A 17,152-nucleotide genomic window follows, 5' to 3' on the forward strand; every position below is an offset into this window, starting at 1 on the left:
GAATCCCAGAAAAACGACATCCTCACCACCTTGGCCGGATCACAATGAAGCCCTTCCTCCTGGAGGGGAGAGTCAGTGCATTTATTTTCATGCCTTGACTCCGGGGCACCCTGGGGCTATGGTGACCAGCACTGCTTCTGGTGGATGAGGACAGAGCGCTCTCAGAGCTAGGCCTTATTTTCTCAGATTTTAAGCAATTTAAATGCTGGGGACTTCTTTGAACTCCGTCTCTTCTTCACCTCGCTGCCAGGAAATAACTTGCTGGCATTTTAGATCTCAATGTTCCAGTGCTTCATTTAAAAAATGAAGCATTTCATTTTTTAAAAAGCTAACTTAAGAAAAAAAAACAACGTATACAGAAATCAATAAAATAATTATTTTGAAATTAGACATTTATTTTCTAGGAAAAAAAAAGGTTTCTGGCTCTTCTGGTATTGGTAGACGCTTCCTCCTCCCTCAGGGTGAGTTTCCAGTTAATGCCCTGAGGTGACCATCCTTCATAATTTACATTTATCTGAGCCATTGAAGGTCCTCAGTGATGCCTGGGATTAAAAAGTGGGTGCTGTCCCATTGCGGGGCTCCCCCTTGTGTGTTCCATTGCTTCATTTATCTCTCCACCCAGTACTGACTCTCACAGCTACATGGGGAAATTGAACCTGCTGGCTTTTGTGGTGGAGAAGGTCTACAGCACCCAACCTCTACCTGAAACTTCCCAGCCCCTGTTAGAATACAACTGGGTACCCCATTTCCCTGGATGGGGGCTTCGCTCATGTAGAAGTACGGCCCTCAGGGTGGTCAAAGCACCCCCCATGTGCCCTTTTGCTTACCCTGCTGTCTTGGCCATGCCAGCAGCAAGAGTGCCCAGGACCTAGAATCTGGGCCAGGACTACATCCTGTCTGGGCACACGGGGTCTGGGTTACTTTGGATTTAGCAGGCAAGGAGTCTTGTTCCTGACATGTATTCAGTCAACAAATTCAGGGTTTGTGGCAGGCAGTGTCCTTGGGAAGCAGACTCCGAGGCAAGGTGAGTGTGCTTATCAGGGATATTTATCAGGGAGAGTCCATAGGACCAGTGCCCACGGGTGGAGGGGAACAAGGCCGGATTGCATGGAGGTCGGGCTGTGATGCAGGCCTGTTGCAGCCTCGGCCAACCCCGTGGAGAAAGCTGGAACTAAGGTGGCTTGCCAGCATTGCCATGGGATGAGCTGAAATGAGCTTCTGTTTCCTCGCCCCAACCGGTCATATAGGAAGGAGTTGGGCGGTCCCCAAAGGGCGTGACCTTGGGCCATGCAGCTCTTTGCAGCTGAGCAAACTCTGAAGAGGCTGCCCGCAGCCCTCCCAGCAGCTGGGCAGCGAGGTTTCTCATGGTTCATGGCGCTGTGTTGAGCCACCGTGGGTAGAGTTGAAAGGCTTGTCTCTGTCTCTAAAGTGCTTGCCGTCTTGTGGCTCAGACTCCAGCGCGCTGGATGCCAGCGTGGAGGGATGTACCTGGTGCCGCTCAGTAGCCCCACGCACGTACCTGATCCTCCACAGCCCCAGGACTCTCCTCAGCATCCCTGTGAGGTATTTGCTAGCACCCCATTTTGCTGATAAGGAAAGTGAGGCTCTGAGATGTTGAGGAACTTGCAAAGGTCATACAGCCATTTGGGGAAGGCATCAGGATTCAAACTCAGGTCCAACTCTGAAGGCTCTGGGCTTCCCCATATTCAAAATTGCCTCTGAAATTAGAGCCAGCCGGATAGTTGCGGTTGTGAGGGTTCAGTAGCCACCCCTTGGCCCTTGCCCAGTCTCACCGCTGTGCCTTTGCTCCAGCCGTTCCCCCGCCTGCGATGCCACTTCTCCATGCTTCCTCCAAGAAGCCTTCCCCACTTCTCCAGCCCATGTGGCTTCTACCTTTTCTTGTCTTTTGTTAGCTGGCCATAATTATGTTCTCTATTCGCTGCACTTGATGTGTCCCACTAGTCCCAGGAGACTGCACACTTCCAAAGGGCGGAGCTGTTGTATGTGTTCTGATTCAGGCTTTGTGTGAGGCTCCCATGCTCATAGCCCAGGACGTTTGGTGTGGGCAGCTTCCTTCCCCCTAATAGAGCTACGTCTCTAACCCTCCCCTCTGGAAATAGGAGTGTTGTGAAATGCTGGTTCCCACTCTGCCCTAGGGGTCATGGGGGAACCCACCGGCTTGCCCCCTAGAAGCCCACTTGGTAGAATGCCCTCATGTCTTCTTGAGGGGTCTGTATGTCTCCTACCTCATGTACTTGTGAAAGCAAATGTGGGGCAGACCAAGGCATCAGCAAGGCTGAAGGAGACCAGTGATCCCCATGTTTACTGAAGGCGGGAGGCCAGCATTAAAGGCTTTTGAAAGCAGGTCTGGATAAAACCCAAAGGTTCCAAGGCCTTGACGTCCAGCCTCTGTGACCTACCACTTAGTCAAATGACCAAGGACGCGTTAAGAGGGAGAAATGTGTAAATGTTTAGAGAGCAGTGAGTTGTGAGCTGTAAATGGCCCTGGCATGTTTGTAAGAAATGAGCAGTCCAGAAAAGAAAGCCCAATAGCTTTTTTTCCCCCTTGGATAGAATTAGGGAGTGTTCTGGTTGTGAAATATTTGGACCTTGGGAGTCTTTTGATGTAGCGCCTTGTGACAGCTGCTTGCAGGGTGAGCTCAGGCTAGCTGCAGTTAGCTCGGGGCCACGTGTTCCGGAAGGGAGGCTAGAGGTCGGAGTAGATTCCCTTTGTGGTTGTTTGCAACTCTGCCATCCAAGGGTTTAGAACTCTGGTCATTGGAGTGCCCGGCTTTGACACTGGAGAAGAGTTTGTCTCTACTGATTTTCCACTACGCGCGGTACCCCAGGTCTGGATGATTGTGGAGAAGCATCCAAGGAAGGACACTTAGGGTGATGCTCAATAAGACATTGACATATATCGGGACCAATCAGTATCTGTTTCCATCTCTGTCTGCCGCCATCCATCCTTCCCGCAGCCTCCTCAGCAGCCTGCCACTGTGCTCCCTGGTCACTGTGCACGTCCCCATCTCCTGCCTCCGGCCCTTTCTGCCACCAGGGGTTCCTTCAGCCAAGGATGCTAGTGTGACCTCTTTCTAAATAGTCCTGCTCGAACCTTCAGAGGCAAACTTGAAGTGGCACCTCTTCCACAAAGTCTTCTGGGACCCACCAGCTAGAAGCAATCGCTGCCTCTTCTAAATGCCATTTCAGTCAATTAGATTCAGTGTGAAAGTGGGAACCATCTTTGTTTTGTATCAGCTGGCTGGCTGGCTGGGTGAGTAGACAGGTGAAGAGGTGAATAGAAGGAAACATGGACGGAGGGATGAATGTAGTGCCTCCTGATTTAAAAAACACAATGTTTCAGCTTTCTTAATCTCATCTGTCAGTGGGACTAGTAACAATAGCACCTACCTCATTGTGTGAGAGTTAAATGAGATAGTGCTTGAGAACCTGGGCTTGGATAAGTGTTAGCTGTTGCTATTGTTGTTGTTATTTTTGGAAATAACTCCATAAGATGTGCAACCCGATGAGAAAATAATTCTTTTGAAAATTCTGTACTAAAATGAACAATTTCTAGGGCTTGTATTTCCCCATCTAGACTCACTCCCTTATGTTACTGATGAGGAAACAGAGCCCAAAAGAGGGAAGGGAGAGACTTGCCCACACTCTCAGAGTTGGTGGCAGGCTTAGTGTTAAAATATAGTTTTCAGAAGTTAAAAATGTGCCTCATACAAATATAGAATGTGCACACATCAAAAGTTTCATTTAGCTCCCTAATGAGGGAATCAACAGAAGAGCAAAACGGAGTTATAGATGCTAGGGAAAGAACATTGGAATAGGATGGCTAGATTAGATATAAAACTAGTTAATGTTTTACAGGGCCATAAAATCATAAACTTTGGGATTATCTTTTCCACTGAACAGAAATAATTTGCATTTCTACCGGGCAAAACTCCATCCTTGAACATGCAACTTCACAGACTCTGAGCCTTTAATCGAAAGTAAACAACAAATCAAACAAAGGCACTTTCCCCTATATAATTAAATATTCCTTGGGTGGCTGTCAAACAGTGGCCCAAATATGACATTGAAAGGATGTGCTGCCTTTCTTGTGCCTTAATCCTGATGATAGAACCAAGTCTTCTCACCAAACCCACTCCTCCTCCCTCCTCTTTCTGCTTTCCGCATGGAGTCTGGGTCCTCATTACCATTTCCTCATTGGCAAAATGAGGAATGTAATACCTCCCTTGTGGGCTGGTTCTGCTCATATGTGGCTTGGCATTGGGCAGGTACATGGAAGAAGGTCACGTAGTCCCAGCACTGGAGGAACATGGCATCTACAGGAGAGGCAGACTTGTGCGGATAATTGCACCACCATTTGGCAATGGCTGGGACAGGCAAGGGCAGAGTGCTGCAGGAGCCTAGACAGAGGAGTTAGTTGGCAGAGGAAGGGAAGAGAAAGGACCAAGACAGGAATATTAGATACGGAATTTCCAAGCCCCATAGAGCAGGTGGTTGGTGAAAAAAAACAGAAAGGCATGCTTGACCAGGTGAATGGCATATGCAAAGATATAGGGAATAAAAAATAAGGTGCTTTTCATTGACTGGATCTGTGTTGAGCTTCTGTCATGTGCCAAGTTCTGTGTTTGACCCTGGGGTATGTGAAGGGAGTGGAGGAGATGGGGACACTTATTGATGAAGTAGAAAACAAATCCTAGTCCTTTTGGAGTGTTTATAGGACACCGGAGTCTTGGGTACATTTGGGAGAAGGGGAGAGAGGTGGGGTGGTGTGGAGACCAGTCAGGCTGGAGAGATGGGAGAGCCCGGCCTTGAGCTGAATGATGATATGGGTGATAACCCTTGACCAAATAATTCATTTTTGGCTAGAACCTTCTCTATGCAGAGCCTACAGGTGCCCTCTAGGGAAGGTGAACACGTGTAAGCAATGGTGAACTCCTCAAGAAGTTTACAATTTAGCTGGGGAAACAGGACACACTCACAGGAAAAGCCAACAGTGTGTGATGGTGGGTAAAGTGGCTGTTGGCTCAAGGCTCTGGGGGGAGGGGAGCTCTTTGTGGCTTTGGGTGGTCAGGAAGAATTTCCAGAGAGGAGACCCTCTTGATTGGCTTGGGTAAACCAAAGAGCAGGGAGGCATTCTGAGCAGGCGAATGGCTCCCAGTAGAGGCCTGGAAGCAGGAAGCTTTTCCAGGATTCCTGGGAGAAGAGTTTGAACAGGTGCGGTGGGCCAGGTGGTGAAGCACCATGAGTGTCCAGCAGAGGAACCGGGGTCCATATTGTATCTTGTTAAAAACTCAGATGCTGTCAGGGGCTAGGAAGGTCATGCAGCTAGGGAAGAGGGCCTGGTAGGGGCCTTGATCAGTGGAGCGAGAGTCTTCCCAGGGGGAGGGAGCAGCTGCCTCGGAGCTCTAGCCAATGTGGCCATGTGACCAGTTGGTGATTTTTCAAGGGAAGTCGGAAATCTGCACTTTGGTGAAGTCTGTTGGTTTTTTACATGTTGTCAACTAAGTGAAAAAAAAATTAAAGTCATTCCATGGGTCAACAAATAGATGTGACCTGCGGGGCTCCATCCTGTCACTTTTCGGCAGGCAGTGTGGTCATCGAAGGTCCTTACAGCCTTGGGTGCCACAGGACAGATGGTGGAGGCAAGAGGGGGTTGCTGACCTGGAGAACTGAGTAAGGAACAGACAGCTTCGGGGTCGGGACCATGTGCAGTTGTGGCCAGGGGTCACAATACCGAGCAGGGCTCAGCCCGACCAAGAAGCACAGCCCCAGAACAGAAGAAAGACTGAAGGAAAAGGGAGTGAGGTGTCTGGTTCAGGGTTGGGTGAGCAGTGCGAATCCAGTTTCTTGTTGTCTTTAAAGAAGCCTGGATGGTATTGGCCTGCACTTGTGAGGAGGGCAGGGGATCTAGCCCTTAACACATCTGGGCTTATTGGAATGGTTCAGGGTCTTCATGTGGTGGGATTGTGAGAAGAGCGCTAAACTGTGAGTTGGGAGGTCAGGGTTGTAGAAGTTCCTGCTGTTTACTGAGTACCCACCATGTGTCAGCCTCTTTGCGCACATTCTCACTACCTCTCCTGATTCTCCAAGCTGCCCGGCAAAGTAGAGAATACTGTGACTCGTTCAAGGTCAAGGTCACAGAGCTGATCAATGGCAAGGCTGGCATTGGAACCCAGGTCAGTTGATTCCACAGGCTAAGTCCTTTCCCATGGACCCCACTACTGCTCTGGCACATGCTGCGTCTCTCCCTGTGCTCCATATCTCACCCATTGACCTTGGATAGGTCATTTCCACCTCCTCACAGAAGAGCAAGAGAGGAAACCTCAGGGTTTCCTGACGTTGCTCCAACCTCAGGGTGCCATGGTTCTGCAACTGAAGTATTCATATGTTGGAATTTTATGATTCTAAAGGCCTTTGAACATTTAGCTTCAAACAAAGAACTAGGAATCAGAGATGTGTCATCTTCAGATAGGCAGTGGCAGCAGTGTTGAGAATGAACTTGGCAGCCCTGCAGGAAAGAATGTGTGCTCATCATTCTTGGAAGGGCTTTTTGTAGGAAATAGGTACAAGAGAATCTAAAAAACAGATATTCCTGCTTGGCTGTCACCGAGGCCCCAGTCTGAGGGCCTAGCAGGCAGCTTCTGCTGTTTTCATCATTCTGCCCTTCTGTCTTCTATGAATGTTCGTAAACCCCCCAAAGGACCTGCAACTTCAAAGAGAAATATAATTGATGCGTTAAGTCTATTTTTGGCTGGCTGGGGTTGGTGCACATCCAAAATGAAAGCATTAAGTTTTACATCTATTTTATCTATGTCAGCTCCTCTCTACCCCAAATTCATTAAAAGATAACAAACAGAGCTCTCTTCAGACAACATCCAATTGGTTCATATTTGGGGGACCAATATGTCATGTCCCACCTTGCTGTAGCTGAGACACGCATTTGACCTTTACAAGGAGCCACAGAAAAAGACACAGCAAAACTTCCTTTTGCCCTTAGAGATTAGAGGAGGATTTTTCTCTCAAATATGGAACTGTTTTTCTGACTCAGCAGGGGAAGGAGGTGGATATGAAAGCAAAAGATGTTCCCTTGCCGTGAAGCAAGTATTTTGGGTCATGGATCTTATTGATCAGACTTATGCAATTGGACATTTCTCTTGTGCCCACACATGTTCTCTCTCTCCTCTATCTCCTGCTGCCTCAGTAACTTCCAGAGAGATTTGTGAAGATAGGAGGCAGCCAGAAGATGGTCTTCTGGAATCTTGCTCCACTTACTGGGTTGGGTAGAGAAAGGCAATCCTCAAGGAAGCACATTGGACCAACAGAGGGAGTTGGGTAAATCCAACAATCAGAATTGTTCCTTGAAAATTCTCAGTGAGATAACTCCTGTCCTCAGGTGATTCTAATGTGCAGTGGGGCTGAGAAGCAATGGACCAATGGCCTCAATCAGACTGACTTAATGTGCATCGGCCAGAGCCATGGGAGCCCAGATTCACATAAGCCCTCGCCTGAGTCTAGAGTAGGGGTTCACACCTGTCTGCTGCTTGGAATCACCTGGAGAACTTTAAAAAAGTTCCAATGCCTAAGCCCACCTTCAGAGATTCTTACTCAGTTGGTCTAGTTGGGACCCAGGAAGCCATGTTTTGTAAATCTTCCCAGAGGACTCTGTTGTGATTTCCACTCTAGAGCAGAGTGCTTCTCAAACTCTGATGTGCAGAGTTTACATGGGGATCTTGTTAAAATGAAGATTCTGAAGACCTAAATAAATGACAAGACATACCATGTTCATGGACTGGAAGACTCATCAGTAAAGATGTTAGTTCTCCCTCAATTTCTCTATAGCTTTAACACAATTCTAACCAAATTCTAAGCAGGACATTTTGTAGATAAAAATAAGCTAATTTCTAAATCTATATGAAAAAGCAAAGTAGCTGGAATAGATAAAATAATTTTGAGAAAGTATATATTTGGAGGAATCACATTACCTGATTTTAAGATTCATTACAGACTACAGTAATCAAGACAATGTGGTATTGGCAAAGGAATAGACATGTAGGCCTATTCCTACATGTCTGTATAGAGTCCAGAAATGGACCCACAACAAATATGCCAATTGTTTTTTTGACAGAGGTGCAAAGGCAATTTGATGAAGAAAGGATAATATTTTCTACAAATGGAGTTGAAACAATTGGACACCTGAAAGAAAAAAAATATATACCTCGACCTAAACTTCACAGTTGTACAAAAATTTACTCAAAATAGACCACATACATATAAATGTAAAACTCTAAAACTTTTAGAAGAAAACAGGGGGATATCTTTGTGGCCTGTAGTTAGGCAAAGAGTTCTTAGACACGACACCAAAAAGATAATCCATACAAGAAAAATGGATCAATTGGACTTCATCAGAATTAAAAACTTTTGCTCTGTGACAGACTATTTGAGAATGAAAAGACAAGTTACACACTGTGAGAAAATACTTAAAAATCACATATCTCACAAAGGACTTTGTATATAGCCAGGATATATAAAGAACTCTTCAGATTTCTCTCTTTCTTTCTTTCTTTTTTTTTTGGCCATGCTGCACAGCATGCGGAATCTTAGTTCCCCAACCAGGGATTGAACCCGCACCCCTTGCAGTGGAAGCATGGAGTCTTAACCAGTGGACAGCCAGGGAGGACAAATGTGTGGACACCAGGGGGGAGAAGGGGCGGGGTGGGATGAATTGGGAGGTTGGGATTGACATATATACGCCGCTGGGTATGAAATAGATAACTAGTGAGGACCTGTTGTGTAGCACGGGGAACTCTACTCAGTGCTCTGTGGTGACCTGGGTGGGAGGGAGATCCAAAAGGGAGAGGATATGTTTATACATATGGCTGGTTCACTTCACTGTGCAGCAGGAGCTAGCACAACATTGTAAAGCAACTATACCCCAATTAAAAAAAAAAAAAAAAAAAAACTCTTAAAATTCAATAGCAAGAAGACAATTGAAAAATGGCAGAAGACTTGAACAAACACTTCATCAATTGTTAGTGACTAACAGTTTGCAAAGCGCTTCCTTGGAACTAGCTCTAGACTAGGTAAGAGGGTCCAAGGAAGACAAAATTGCATTAGTCACCTCAGCACAGTCTGTCAGAGTTTTCTACTTTTCTCAAAGCTCTTATGTATTATTCTCTTTAGATACCCTACATTTTTGTGGAATCCTAGGCAGGGGTTCATCTCCCTATCTTGCAGGTAATAATCACGAGACCCTGGACAGTTAAGGTCATAGAGCTTGTTAAGGAAAGAGTAAGGAGGAAGCTGGTTTCTCACCCACCAGAGTGCCCGGGATCCCTGTGAGAGGCATGTCAAGTGGGCTGAATCTTCACAGAGCACAAAGCACAGGCAATAGGTTCTCAGGACTCTTCCGGGGAGTCTGCTGCAAGTTCACACACCAGCTCGAAAATGGCAATATCAAAGGCTGGATGGAGGTGTAGAGTAAAGAGCAAGGGGAGGGGGAAAGAAGAGAGGAAACCAAATGTGACTGTCAAGTGTAGGTTCTAGTCTAGTACATGATGACTCTGTCAAGTGGCGAGTCTGCGGGAAGTCATACTATCACCAACTCCTAATTATCTTTCCTCTGCCCCCAATTAGAGGAGGTCCTGCATGAAAGTTCCAGTGTTGAATGAGAGGCTCTGTAGAGTCAGACCATCCAGGCTTCACTCCTCCTGCAGCTGATGGCTACCTTGTTGAGGGATCTTGAACAAGTCAATGAAAGCCTCATCTCTAGAAGATCCCTGGAAAGGGTATCTGGGTTGCTCAACGTTTGGAAGTGGAAGATGTCCATGAATTGCCATTGCCTGCCCTGGAATGGCAGTGAGAGGAGCCAGGGACCTCCAGGACAAGGGAGACCTATTTCCTAGGTTCAGGCATTGGGGTGTGACATTTCATGCCTCTGTCATTTGCTCCAAGTGTCATTGCCCTCAGTTGTGCTTTGGTTGATAACCTTAGTTGATTCTTCTATGCAGACGGCTCTTGCACCTCAATTTTCTTGACAATGACTCCTCAACAGTAGCTTCCTTGCAGCATACAACCTCAAGTAATCTTTAGTTAAAATACCACAGAGATGAAAGCCTTTTTTCCCTTGTTCCCTTTTTCCCCCAGAGCAGATTGGACTTTGTGCAGCTCCCTTGGAAGAGGAGTCAGCTTTGAAAGCAGGTTCAGATTCTAGCCCAGTTCCTATTTATTTATAGCCCAAGTTATTTCAGCAACTGCTGTCAAGTAAAAACTCTGGTGAGAGGGAGGTAAACATGCCAATTCCATTTCATTGTCCAAGCAGCCCTCTCTGCTGTGGTGGAGGAACCATGCCGCGCCGGGGCTGATCCTGGCTGCTGGAGGGTTGGAGACCCTCACACAGTTAAGACCTACTCCCCATTCAGTCCTGGGTATTCAAGTTATCGTGGCTTCTATTATATGGTGGAAAAAGCAAGAGGTTATGAGCCAGAGCATCCAATTCTGGTTTGGCCACTTGCTGGTTCCATGACTTGTGAAAGCTACTTAGCTTCTTGGAGTCAGGATTTACCCATTTCAAAATGGCAGCGTTACTAACTACAAACACAGATGAGCTCACATAAGCCTCCAGGACAGCGCTCGGTAGACAGTGGTTTCTTAATTCCTGGTTCACTGAAGCTCTTTGAATGAATGAAGTCAGACTGTGGAGAATGGAATGAATAAATGAACACATGTGTTCATCAGAGATCATTGAGAATCTGCTAGGCGTCAGACATTATGCGAGCCGGTGGAGAAAATTAGATATTGTCCCTGATTTCCTAGAGCTTACGTGGTAGGGAAGAAGAGGACAATGAACCCAGAGATGTACAATCATACATACTGATCAGTCTCTTTTTAAAAGACCTGGAAGAGAGAAGACGGTGGGGGTAACTTGTCCTGGCGAGTAGTTAAGGGAGTTGAGGCGGCAGCCTTTGAGCTGAGACCAGCAAGGCGGGTGGGAATTAACTAGCAAAAGAGGAGGGAGAACAAGTGTCCAGTCCTGAGCTGTGCATTTTTCAAGGAAGGAAAAATAAGGCCAGGAGACCCAAGTGTGGTGAGCAAGGAGGGGCCTGGCTGAAAGGAGGCTGGAGAGAAGGGTAGGAGCACACAGGCCTTGCATCTTATCCTGGGCACCACAGAAAGCTGTAGAAGGGTTTTAAACAAGGAAGTAATGTAATTCTATTTATTAGGACCAGTTGAATTGAATAAAAGTTTGTAAGAATACAATGCCTTTTTATGAGAAGAGCCCATGCACTCAGTGCTGAGGGCTGGCCTAAGGCAAGGGTGGTGGCCGTTGATGATTGTCTTTGGTTCTCCCTGACTCTGGTCCTTTATGGAGCTAGGGACAGGCTCAGCCTCTGGGGTCCGTGGGGTTCTGCCCATCTGAAGCCATAGACTTTGCCATGTCTCGGGAATCCCTAAGAGTGGGAATCCAGAAGATGTCAGCTGTGTGGCCTGAACTGGAATTCCAGCTTGATCATTTGATTCCACTGTTGCTTGGAAGAGGAACAGTGAAGCTGTGGCTTCAGCTGGAATAAGCTGGGTTGAGGAAGCTCACCATGTATTTTTCAGGGGGAAAAGAAAAGTCTTTAGAAACTCGGGAGACTCTCAGTATTGTGAGTCACCTGACAGCGTAGGATTAGAATTGTCTGCCTCTTGGCCTAGTGATCTTGGTGCTTTTGTCCCTACTGGGAGATCAGTCAAACTAAGTCAGCTGTGCCTCTTTCCTCCCGCTGACGGGAGGACCCCAAACACTCTGAAAGGGGACGTATGTCCCCTGTGCCCACTTCAGCCTGATCTGTGGAATGGCTTGGCCTAGAGAGACGCAGGGACTCTTTTCTCTGTGTTCTTCCTGTTTATTTCAGCAAAGATGCCAGGGAGAGACTCATCAAAGGCCCGTTGGACAGATGCATATCTCTCTATAAGCTAACCATCCAAGGGGAGAGTCCCCTCTAACTAAGAAGAGGGCGTATGGCAGAGTGAGATAGGGGAACTCAGGCAGACAGGCAGCGGCTCCTGGGTCCTGCAAGGCGGCCGCTGCCCAATGAGCTGGCGGCCAGGTCTGAGGCAGGACGTCGGCCACGGTCCATGCGAAGAAGTTCTCACATTTATTCAGAGTCTGCTGTCTTCTGGCCTTTCCTCATGCCATCACATTTATCCTTCCCGGTGATGTACCACTTTTAGATGGAACGATTGAGGCTCACATAAAGTGCCCAAATTCACACGGGCAAGAAGGGGTTGATATAGACTAAATGTTTGTGTCCCTCCCACACCCCAAATTCATGTGTTGAAATCTAATTCCCAGTGTGATGGTATTTGCAGGTGGGGCTTTTAGGAAATGATTAGGGCATAAGGACAGAGCCGTCATGGGATTAGTGCCTTTATAAAAGAGACCCCAGAGAGCTCGCTTACCCTTTCCACCATATGAGGACACAAAGAGAAGATGACCATCTGTGAACCAGGAGGCAGGCCCTCACCACATCCTGAATCTGCCGACACCTTTATCTTGCACTTCCCAGCCTCCAGAACTGTGAGAAATTGTGCTGTTTAAACCACCCAGCCTCTGGTATTTTTGTTACAGCTGCCCGAACAGACTAAGACACAAGGTAGAACTGGATTTGGGTGCAGATCTTTCTGGCTCTTTCCACGTTGTCTCATAGACCATTCCAGCTTCCTATTTGTGTGTGCACGTGGAGGAAAGGGTCCGTGATGCGGTCCTCCCAAGCATGTCCTGATGCTAAAGCAGTGTCCTTGGGTGGGGGCGGGTGCAGTGAAGGGGCACTGGATTGGGAGGGTCTGAGTGTTGCCTTCGGCCTGTCAGCAGGCCGTCCTTTTCTCCCCAGTGAAGCGGGGTCAGCATACCCACCTTGCCGGCCTGCCCTTGCCAGCCTGCTGGGAGCCTGTATGAGATAATGGATGGGAAAGATCTTTAGGGAGGAGAGAGCGCAGGAGAGGAGGCTGAGGTGCGAATGGACAGCCAGGACCGCCGGCAGCCTGCTGGGGGAGACCCTGGTCCTGGCTCAGCTCCAAGGGGACTGAGGATCGGGCCATGCTTTGCCTGGGCTGGATCAGAAACTGCGTTTCCTGAGCGCACGTCACCAGCTTCCATTGGCACGGTGGAGGGAGTGCCGGGGCGCGCTGCTCCCTGCAGGGCTGTACGTGTGGACCCTCTCATCCCTGCTTCCTCGAGCCCAGAATTAGCCGGGGGCGGCTCTTGGCCCGCAAGATGGACCACACGGGCTGGCTTTGAGCAGTGGTCGCCCTGTCCTGTCTGGCCATAGAAAGTCCCTTGAGCCGCTCCCAGCTGGAGCCAGTGTTCCCGTGGATAACCTGGACCGCCGGCCCCTCCAGCTCGCCTCCTCCTGCTCTCACCTCCTCCTTGCAATTTCTCTGCAGCTGCAGTGGGAGGTGGTGGAACAATTAGACGGCAACGCCCTTCCAATTGCCTCTAATCTTCAAGCTCTCAGAATCTCATGAGTTCCTGTGCTTTCCTGCTCTGCCTTCCTGTTCTTTGCTGCAAGCACATCCAGGGGCCAGCCAGTTACCTTGTTGCTGGGGGAAAGATGGAACCCCGGGCATGTGGCATGGAGACCTCCCCAGCAGATAGGTCTTGGGTTTGGGAGCACACACTGGGACTCCTCCAGGCCTGCCCCACTTCAGGCCCACCTTCTTCTTCTTGTCTGCCAGAGCAAAGGGCTCTGGATTCAGAATTAGGCAGCCTGGGGCCTGGTCTGAGATGCGTCCAAACTTGATGATGGTGATGGTGATGATAGTGATACCAATAGCAGTTCAAATAGCTGTCATTTACCACTTGCCTGTTTTGTGCCAGTTTAGACCCCACATCGTTTCATTCTAACAACGTCCCTGCAAGACAGGCACTATAGCCACCTTACAGATGAGAAAGTTCATGCTCAGAGAGGTTGAGTGACTGCCCAGTTCAAACAGCTGGAAGGTTACTGAGCTGTGGTTTGTGCCCACATCTTGGTGACCCCAAGCCCAGCTCTGTCCACCAGGGCGCGCTGACCCATGACTTCATGGAGCCCCAGGGTCACTCACTCACAAGCGCCCTAGGGCTGGCAGGGCTCCAGACCATTCCAGTTCCCTCACCCTGGCAGCGAGGAGGCTCAGCCCCCCGGCCACACCAGTGTCCTGGCTCCTTAGTTCCTCCCTCACCCTCCACGTGTGTGCGCAGAGCCCCACTCTGCGACTGCCTGAGCTGGGCTCTGGGCTTTGGGAAGTGCTGGACATGAAGGAACCTCAAAGCAGCCTGACCCCGCTTCTCCTGAGTTTCCCCTTGGAGGCGTGAGAAACACATCGGGGAAGTGGATAGGAAGGTGAGAAGAAGCAAGAAAAATGGGAAAAGAAGACTAAAGACCCCAGAAGTGCAGAGGGCGCCCATCTCCCCAAGTGCTCAGGGAAGTATCCATCTTAGAGTGGCCTGAGCCGGGGGAGGGGGGGGGTGATGAGGGGAGGGAGGGGGTGCCCTCCCTGGTACTGCAGAGGCCAAGGTGGAGTGAGATGCTGCTGGCCTTGACTCCATACTTCCCTGAGGTCATTAGAGACCCAAACTAGGAAGGCTTCCTTAGCCTGGACAAAGCATCACGCTCCACCAAGAGCTGGGCTCCCCCATACTTGGGAGGACTTGGGAGGCCCAGCAGCTCTCCATCCCCTGGGCCCACAGAGGAGACAGTTCTTGGAAGCTGTTCTCTCAGTCTGCAGTGGCTATCCTGCTTCTCCCCCAGGCTCCCATCCTTCCTCCAAGGCCCACTCACTGTCACCTCCTCTGGGAAGTCTTCTCTGCTTGCCCCAGAATCATGGCTCCAGACCTTATTCTAGAACATCTGTTGCATTGCAGTCTATCTACCACTTTATATATATTTTTTCCTTTTCTCTAAGATAAGGCTGTGAACTCTTCTAAGCCTGGGACAGACTCTTCTTCTGTGCTTAGTCAGTCCCATGAAATATTTAAAAAAACCACTGGCATAATTCAGCATACACAGTGAGTTTATACTCTTGTGTACTTAGATCAGATTATTCTTTCTTTGTAGTAGGTATTACTAATTATTCTTATTATCGTTTTGCGCTTAGTTGTTTCTTTTTTACAGCTTTGCTTCCCACTGCTTTTCCCTCCTTGGCATTTATTTGTTTATTTAATAGACAGCCATTGAGCAACCACTACGTGTCAGGCACTGTTCTAGGTGCTGGATGTGCAGAAATGAACACTTTTTAAATTGTCTTACGCAACTGAAAAGCACAGAATTAGGGCTGACTTAGGGTGAGGCTTAATTCCTCAGCTTAATGATGTCACTGCTGGAGCTGAGATCCCCATGCGAGCTCAGTTGGGTGTTGAGTATTTGAGGGGCGTTTTCCTGGCTACACCTCAGGTCTTTCTTGAATGAGTGGTACATCTGGTAATGAATGAGGCCATCCAGGTTCACACACACTTGTTCCTGCAGTTGGCGCCTCCTCCTAAGGTTTCATGAGAACGCGCTTTTTTTAGGGGAGCAGGTGTGTGGTGGCTCCTGGATCCCTACACACTGTCTTCCAAGGATTCTCTGAGGATCGCACCCCTCCAGGCTGGTTTGGCTGAGGCTGTTTTTGTCACCCCCACAGGGCAGTGTTGTTTGTTCCTGGAGCAGAGGGACATCTGTCATCCTCACTGAGCCTCGACAGATGCCACATTGAAATAAGCAGCACCCGTGTAAACACTCACACAGCAGCAACAGCTTTGTCACTGCCACCCTGGCTCAGACACTGCACCCTCATTTACCTGCCCTTCCTCCTGCTGAAGACACCTTGCTGCACCTCCCTGCCAGCCCATGTTCCCACACTGCAGGTACAGGACCAACGGTACCTGTGTGTGCTGTGACACCCAGCAGACTCGAGCAAGAGGATTTGAGCCTAGGAGGTGCAAAGAAGGGTCTCTCCGCAGAATTGCAGGTTGTAAGCACATGCTGGGCAGTGAGCACATCTCCGCCTCTCTGGCTTGGAATGGGGCTTGGATGGTTGATCCTGGGCATAATGGGAAAAGCACACAGAACATCACCTCCTCTGGGATATGAACGAGTCTTCCTAGAAGAATCGTCTCACTTGGCCCTTGTTATCTTCAGGAGCGAGAGCTTAGGGAAATGGTGTGGCCACACACTGAAAATGGGGCTTACGTTCAGTATTAACGAGGAATTGAGGATGCTCTGCCCATATTGTAAAAGTGGGAAGGCTTGACCAAGGATGGTTTCTAAAGCGAGACTTACATGAAGCAACTCTTAGATGAAGAGAAGGATGAGGGTGGTGGGATGAGAAGAGAAGAAGAAGCAGGCATACCTTCTTGGACAATTGTATGAGGGTCTTGCAAATATTTTATAATGATGTAGAACATTTCCTCTTTCTTTATAAAATCATCCTAGTTTTTGCTACTTTATCACTCCCTCCCTGTGGGTGTAGCCGTAATCATCCTGAAAAGGTGTCTGTGGACTTGTTGTGGAGAAGGCTAGGTTGAATGTAGGGGTAGTAGGGCGTATCCTCCTCCTTGGCCGGCTCCTGGAGGGAGAGGGCAGCCTGGCAAAAGAGGCTGGAGGGCCAGGTCCCCAGGGCCTTTGAGAGGAAAAAGAAGAGGTGAGTCCAGGGACGGGGGAGCGGGGCAATCATTTGTTAGGTCCTAGGCAGTATCCCGGTGCAGTGTCCTAGATGGGACGGTGGGGGAGACATCGGTTCATAGATAACATCCTGCTCTGGTGGTTGGGCGTGGGAAAGTGTGGAAGGAGGCTGTCAACTGGATTTAACCAGATCTACTGAGTCAGTAAGTGCTACTCTTTACCAGGTATACTTATGGAAGATCCTAGTGGAAGAAGACTGGTCTCATCATGAAAGCTCCCTGGAAGGACTTCTGATGAGTGTGGTTATATCTCAGCTAGAGCTGTGTAGCTCTGGGATGCTGGAGAACAGTATGGAGGAGCCCCAGTTCCATGGCTGTCAGCTGGGCTGTAGGGGGTTCTCGGGGCTGCCTCTCAGCTGACCCTCACTGCTCCTCCTTAGACCCCCCCTCTTTGAAAGAGCTCTTCCACTTATATATTTTTCTTATATTGGGCTTACGCTTAAATATTTT

The 17,152-nt window shown here is 48.7% G+C and overlaps 1 protein-coding gene across 15 annotated transcripts in view; it reads left to right on the forward strand.

Moving 5' to 3' along the window:
• Positions 1–17,152, forward strand: part of KCNMA1 (potassium calcium-activated channel subfamily M alpha 1) — a 786,057-nt gene that overhangs the window by 274,270 nt on the left and 494,635 nt on the right. The gene's annotated exons all lie outside the window — the stretch shown is intronic.

Source organism: Balaenoptera ricei, chromosome 16 (genome assembly GCF_028023285.1).
Source record: "Balaenoptera ricei isolate mBalRic1 chromosome 16, mBalRic1.hap2, whole genome shotgun sequence".
Lineage (NCBI taxonomy): Eukaryota > Metazoa > Chordata > Mammalia > Artiodactyla > Balaenopteridae > Balaenoptera > Balaenoptera ricei.